The sequence below is a fragment of the Dioscorea cayenensis genome, chromosome 14 (assembly GCF_009730915.1).
Source record: "Dioscorea cayenensis subsp. rotundata cultivar TDr96_F1 chromosome 14, TDr96_F1_v2_PseudoChromosome.rev07_lg8_w22 25.fasta, whole genome shotgun sequence".
Classification (NCBI taxonomy): Eukaryota; Viridiplantae; Streptophyta; class Magnoliopsida; order Dioscoreales; family Dioscoreaceae; genus Dioscorea; species Dioscorea cayenensis.
Window position 1 is genome coordinate 16245103 of NC_052484.1, and position 7810 is coordinate 16252912.

The window sequence follows — 7810 nt, forward strand, 5'->3', positions numbered from 1 at the left end:
TATATTATATAATTTGAATTGTTTAATATGAAAAGTCCTTTATCCTTTTGTAAATAACTATATACTTCGTAAGGTATGAATTGTTAAATAAGTTGGGTATCAATACTTATAATTTATAAACATTAATTATGATTTACTTATTGTACACAACACTTGAATTTTATTTTATTTTTTTACTCAAAAATGAACTATACTTCCTATGGTATGAATTGTTAAATAAGTTGGGTATCTACACTTATAATTTATAAACATTAATTATGATTTACATATTGTACACAACACTTGAATTTTATTTTATTTTTTATTTTTTTATTTTTTGTGACAAATGTGACAAGGCATTTGAATCCTTACAATATTTATTTATTGCATTTAATTATAAAGAAATTTATATAACAAATTTTCACAGTCAACAATGATTTTTAAAAAAATCTAGAAACAATATCAGTAAATCTGTGTTGTTTTCATAATATAATACAAAGTATGGAAATAACTATGAACTACTTTAACTAAACTACAAACTTTAGTTTTCATTTTTCATACACTACTACCATTGACAAAAACCATAAAATAACTTAACAAAATTTTTGTTTAATGTTAACACAAAATAACAAACCTACTATCAAGATCATAAGTTCCACATATTATTCAAACGTTCATATATAACATAAGTTTATTGAAACCATGTACATATATAATATAATTAGAAACAAGGCGTCGGAACAAGGCATAGGTTTTTCATCATTTTTGTTGTCAGTCCAGGAGCTTCAGCCATATTTACTTCACCAACATGATCATCTGACAATTTCCACTCAAATTTAAAAACAAGATTTGCTAATGCAAGTTCTATAGTGGAGATTGCAAACCCTATTCCAGGGCATATTCTCCTACCTGAACCAAAGGGAATGTATTTAAAGTCTTGTCCCTTAAAATCCATAGTATTGTTCACAAACCTCTCAGGTATAAACTCATTAGGCATATCCCATTCTTTAGGGTCTCTTGTAATGGCCCAACAATTAATAATAACCCTGCATTGCCTTGGAATTTTGTAGCCTTCAATTTGGCAATTGTCCATGGATTCTCTTGGAAGAAGTAATGGAGCTGGAGGATGAAGTCTAAGAATCTCTTTGACGACGGCTTTGAGGTAGTGCATCTCACTTAAATCATCTTCATTAACCATTGATTTCCCACTTGCTATGCCATTAATTTCGTCTCGTAGTTTTTTCATGGCATTTGGGTTCCTAATAAGCTCAGCCATGCCCCATTCAAGCACTATATATGATGTATCTGTTCCTGCTCCAAACATGTCCTGTTTAGGAAAGAAAATATTCATGTTTTAAAAGAAAACCATCATGTAATGTTTATAAAATTTGCATATGCATTTTATGTTCATCGATATTCTTATTAGTAGAAAATTATCTGACATGATTAAATACCCCATTACTAAATTAAGTAATGATTGGTGTTGTTACTGTGCACTAATCTTCCTAAAAAATAAATATAATTTTAGGTGCTGGCATTAGTTTAATTATGGGTTGTTACCCAAGACAACCCCTAATTTTTTATTTTTATCATCTAAATGGCTCTAAGTCATTATATTTGTCAAAATCAATCAAATCATAATCTAGTTCGCACAGAAATATTGATTGGTTTGCTCATTATGCATTTTAAAGTAAAAAAAGAAATGATTATTTTAATATTTTTGACCACTTATTTTTTTATAATTATTAAACTAATTTATTTTTTTATAATTATTAAACTAATTTATTTGTAACTTTTTTTAACACAATTTAAAAACATATTTTTTTCAAAATTTTATTAATTTAAAAAAATATTTTTTTAAAAAGAAATTATTATTATTATTATTATTATTATTATTATTATTACAAGCATTGTTTCAAAATAGAGCTATCGCATGCGATTTTTTTCAAATTTCACTACCGAATTATAGCAATAATTTTGTTCATATATACACGTAAATATTTTTTAATTAATTTAACTATTATTATTTCATAATTTTTTTTTGTTGAGAAAAGCGACAAGCGCCAAAACCCAGGGACGAACACGTGGGGGAGGCAGCTCACCACCGACCAGTGCCCTCACCTTGCGCGAGATGGGGATCGAACTCGAGGAGCCACGCTCGCACTCGAGACGAACACCCTACGCAAGGGACCCGATGCCAATACACCAAATGATCGTTAGCATTATTTCATAAATTGTAAATATAATAGTTTGTTATTCTCAATAATGTGGTGTGAATGCAATAATTAATCAATATGTGTTATAATCTATGGTTCTTGTATAGAGATGGCAATTTGTACCCTACCCGATGGGTATACACTGCACTGATCAGGATGCAGTGCAGGTAAGGGTATTACCCGTTAGTTTTTTAGCAGGTACGGGTCGAGTAAGGGTATGTCCCTACTTCTACCCTTACTCTTACCCTTACCCTTACCCGTTGAAGAGGGTACGTGTAAAACCAGTACCCTTACCTTTACCCTTATCCTCTCATATATATATATATATATATAAATTTTTTATTAAACTAAAGATTTACTCACAATTTACTCAATATTTATTTCTATGGTGATTAATTTGAAAATAATACTTCAAATTTTCTCTTAATATATTATTTTAAACTTTATTTAATTTCTATATTTATATTTGATAATATTATCAAAATTGAATTTTTAGATATATATTAAGGATCATAATTAAATTAAAAAAAATATAAAAAAATATAAAAATATTATAATAATTTATTCCATAAATTATAAGAACATCCCTGAAAAAAATAAAATACTAATAAAAAAAATCAATTGGATATAACTTATGAGAATTACTTATAATGTTTTTTTATATTCAAAAATCTTACTAGATATTTATAAAAATTTGAAGCTATATAAAAATATAAATAGTAGATATATGAAAAAAATTTAAAACTAAAATCAAGATAGTTAAACATGAACAAAACAAAAGGTAGAGTTACCATTGAGTCCTAAATAAACGTTATTTTATATAATTTAAGAGAAACAAATATATATCAACTTGTAATTTTGAATTTAAGGACATGTGTTTAAATATTGTAATATAATGTATAATTAATTTATTTTTTTATTATTATTTAAATTTAATTCGATAATTTGAACAACGGGTAAGCGAGTACACTGCGGGTAAGGGTAAGGGTATGATTTTTTTTACCCTAAAGGGTACGGGTAAGGATACGGGTATAGGATAGGGGTTACGGGTACGGATAAAGGGGTTTTGGCATACCCTACCCATTGTCATCCCTACTCTTGTAGTCAAACCTATGCTACATGTTTTTACAATGTTTTTAAACTTCAAACAATATTCACAAATAAGATAGATTGAAATAAAATAAAAAATTTTATTAAAAAAATAATAAACTATAAATTTACAATTTATAAAATAATAATAGTTAATTTAATCAAAAAAATATATGTGTGTATAAACAAATTTATGGTCATAAGTCAGTACAGAAATTCGAGAAAACGAAAATACATGCAATAGCATACTTTTGAAATAATGCTTACTATTTTAATAATATTAATATTATATTATTTTTAAAAAAATAAATGGTTTTTTAAAAATTTAATAAGTTTAGGAAAATAGTTTTTTTAAAAAAATTGTATTAAAAACCACAAAGAAGTCAGTTTAATAATAAAAAAATAAAAGATTAAATACAAATTTTTTTATTTTTTTTTTTTAATTTTAAAATACCTAATCAGCACCCATGTGTTGAATGATGGGCCTAAAGCTATTTTGGTAAATATAATGATTTTAGGGTCATGTAATGTAATGTAGATAAGAAAAACAAAAATATGGCTAATTAGGGAAATTGCCCTTTAATCTGGAAAATAATTTAATGTTAAAAAAGTAGGTCCAAAAACACATTTAGAAGGTAGTAACAAAATTTAAGGAAAACTTGATTCCATATAAAGCACCAATCAACTAAATCTAAAAAAACCCTTTAATCTTACGATAATTGAAATATTTGCATAAACTAAGATTACTATGAATAACAATTAATAAAGTTATTACCAGATTTATTTATTTTTTTTCTTTATCAAAGTGGACAGTGGACATATTAAAAGATTTTGCAATTTTTACACAAATGAGCATCTTTAAAAATAATAATTAATAAATTTATTAATATACATATATCTATATATTTTTGTCAAAGTTGATATATTAGACGATTTTGCTGTTTTTTATATAAACAAACATTTTTCCTCAAAAAATAAATAAATAAATTTGCAACAAATTTAAGAAGGAAGACATACCACTAGGAGAGCTTTGATGTGCTCATCATTAAGACTAAAATCAAGGCTAGCATCCTTCTTGAGTGAGAGCAAGATATCCACAAAGTCTTCATCTTTCAGATCTCCATCCTTTTTGATCTTATGTTCCTCTATCATCTTGCTGAGAACACCATCCCACCTTCTGAAATTCCTTTTAGCCCTCTCATCAAATCCAAGCAATGAAGTTAACCATCCAATTGAAGGAAAGTAATCCTCTAGATTAAAGCCACTAAATAAAATCATGTTCTCCTCTATCATTTCCAAAAATATCTCATTCCTACCTTCTCGATCTCTAGAGAACTCACCCAATATGGCTCTACAAAGCATGTCATTAGTGAAGCAAAACAGCACTTGGCTCATGTTCAATGCCTTTAATGGATGAGAAGAAGCATGAGAAACAATCTCATCCATTAAATGAGCCACCTCCTTTTCCCTTGCAGCCTGAAATAATTGCACCCTTCTCATGCTGAGGAGATGAGTTACACATATCTTTCTCATCTGCCTCCAATACTCACCATAGGGTGCCAAGGCCAAGTCATTGTTCCCATAAAGAATTGTGTGAGAAGCTTTTCAGAACAGGCCTGCTTGCAAAGACAAGATCATGAGTCTTCATGATCTCCCTTGCCATTTGAGCAGATGAAACCACAAGTGTTGGAACTTGACCAAGTTTAAGAAACATGAGAGGGCCATGCTTCATTGAGAGCTTGTGAAGGGATTGATGGGCAAGCAACCCAAGCTGGTGGAGGTTTCCAATGATTGGGAGCTTCCATGGAGAAGGTGGTAGTCCTCCAACTGATCTCTTAGACAAAGCTAGTTTGATGCTAAGGAGGAATAGAAGGAAAGGAACCAACAAGAGGAAGAGATTATGCATTGAGATAGAAACTGAAGTTAGAAGCTGATGAGCCATTGTTCTATGAATTTACAATGCACCAACCAGTTATTAATCAATATTCTATTTATAGATGCAAAACAATGGAGTTTGGTCAAATTTTCAATTTTCAATTTTCAATTAGATCCCTCTTTTTTTAAGCCAAATTTTTTTTAATCTTTCTTGTTACTTCCGTCAGTTAAATGGATGAAAAATATCACAAATGTCCATATTTTAAATGAAAAAGCAAAATGAAAAGTTTTCCCTCCAAGTCACATCACATTAAATGTGATGTATGACAATGAAGCTTTTTTGTCAGATACTTTTGCTTTCTACACTCTTTCTTCTTCTCATTCTTCTTCAACTTTTTCTTTGTCATCTTGCTTGGGTTGCCGAAACCTCAACTTCTTTTCATCTTGTTTGGGTTGCTCGTTGAAAATATCAACACATACCTTCTTCTTCTTCTTTTTCTTCTTCTTCTTCTTCTTCTTCTTCTTCTTCTTCCTAATAATTTTCATGCTTTTGCGGCTGTGGAAAATTACAAGTTTCTTCTTATTTTCCATGTTTTTTTGTAGCATGGAATCTTACAACCTTCTTCTATTTTTTTCATGCTTTTTGTGACTATGGAATCTTACAAGCTTTTTGAAATTTCATGTAGAAGTCATCAAGAATGGAAAACTTTTTGTGTTGTGGTGCGATACAAAGGAGAAGGATGTGTGCTTCAATTGAACGTCTTAAGTTCATGGGAGTCAGTCATGGGTGAGATATGTGTGCGTTGAGCCCTGGATGTTTCTCAAGTGAGAGTGAAGCTCGTAACACCTGACTCATACAAAACGCTTTGCCCAATTGAGTCTGGCCCAGATTTTTAACGCATGTATCATATATACCATAGTTTCAACAAATTTGTCATGGATATTACCATCAAGGAAGTGAGTGGCTCTATAGATGGAAACTCAGACTCATTGATCCCATCATAATACAACAATGGCTGCTATTGTTGGTTATTTGTGGTCGTCGTTTCTTTGCATTCGTATCATTTCTTGTGTACTATAATTATTTTTTGAGTATTACATACATTTCCTATGTATTATTAATTTTTCCTATGTAGTATCACCATTCCTATGTATTTTTGTTTATTGCAACACAGCGAACTTTTCCCAAACAGTATGAACCCAATGGCGATACTTTTCTCTTCGAACATCCTCCTTCTAGGGCGCTCAATATTACCAGGTGTTTCCAAAAACATGATGGGTCAACATTAAAAGTAGGACAACGGTTTCAAAATGCATACCACTTCAAAGATTGCCTGTGAAGCACAATTATAAGACAAAATTTTGCCTTTATATTTATAAAAAATGATAAAATCTGGGTGATTGTAAGGTGCACTGCATCGAAATGCCAATGGCGAGTGCATGCTTCGAAAGAAAGAAATGTAGGTACGTTCCAACTTAAGACAATTCAATTAACTCACAATTGCGTTGGAGGCATCGGTACGACAGTGCATCCAAAAGCAAACAAGAAGTGAGTTTCTGAACATGTCATGAAGAAATTGAAAGAACGACCATTGTATTGAGCTGTTGACATATCATACGTGTCATCCAGTTTTGAGGTTGTTCTTGCAGAAGATGGTAAGTACATGACCTACCATACAAGCATGCATGTGCCACGATCATGCAAATATACACAAATGTCCATTTTTAAGTATATGATTAATTCACAGTTGAATGGTATCCTCGGGCTATGCCAACTCAATATCCTCGATTTTCTGATAGTGACAAGTCATCTGATGACAAGCAGGAGCTTTGAATTAGGCCGTCAATATCAAAGAAACGTTTCGACCATTCAAGAAGGAAGAGAATCGAGCCACAAATCTTCGATGTCTGCTATTTATATTGTAGCCGGTCCCATCAAGGTAGACATAATCATTGATTATATAATGAAATTATAATGAACTGAACATTCTATACATAATGGTAACGTAATTTATTTGTTTTTACTGTTGCCATGTTTAGTTTCTGTCTAATATAAGCATGAACTGTGTCTATTTTGTTGTTGTTGTTGTGTAGCTTGTGTATTAAATTTGTTTCCTATGTATATATTCGGAGTACTATGTATTGTTTTTGTTTCATGTGTAGAAAACCGGCTTCTTGTGGTGTGCTTCGGTTTATTGTGTACTATATCTGTTTCCTATGTGTTATATCGGGTTAGTGTGTATTATTTACATTTCCTGTGTATCTTTAACTTTTCATGTTTAGTAAATTATGTTGATCTGCATTATTTTCTGTGTACATTTCTTATTTAAGGCCAATTTTCTAATTAAATGTATACGCAATGTTTTCATTCACAAAGAAAAAAAAAAACACAAGTACATATATGGAAACTGAAGTTATGAAAATATTATTGTTCACATGAATACATAATGCATCAACATTATGACTGTTTTGAAACGTCTTCGTCGTTTGCAGCAGCTTCTTTTTTGTTGGCGATCTCCTAACCGTCAACAATTCTCTTTGTCACTAGCTAACACAAGTTCAAAGAACTACAAAGCAAGCAAACACACAACAAATACAATGTCGTCAGCATATCATACACAGTTAATGTATAATATATACATAAAATGAAA

General features: G+C 30.3%; 1 pseudogene; it reads right to left on the reverse strand.

Annotated features, from left to right (window-relative positions):
* Positions 1 to 617: 617 nt before the first annotated feature.
* LOC120275928 lies at positions 618 to 5229 on the reverse strand (annotated as a pseudogene).
* Between the last annotated feature and the right edge of the window lie 2581 nt (positions 5230 to 7810).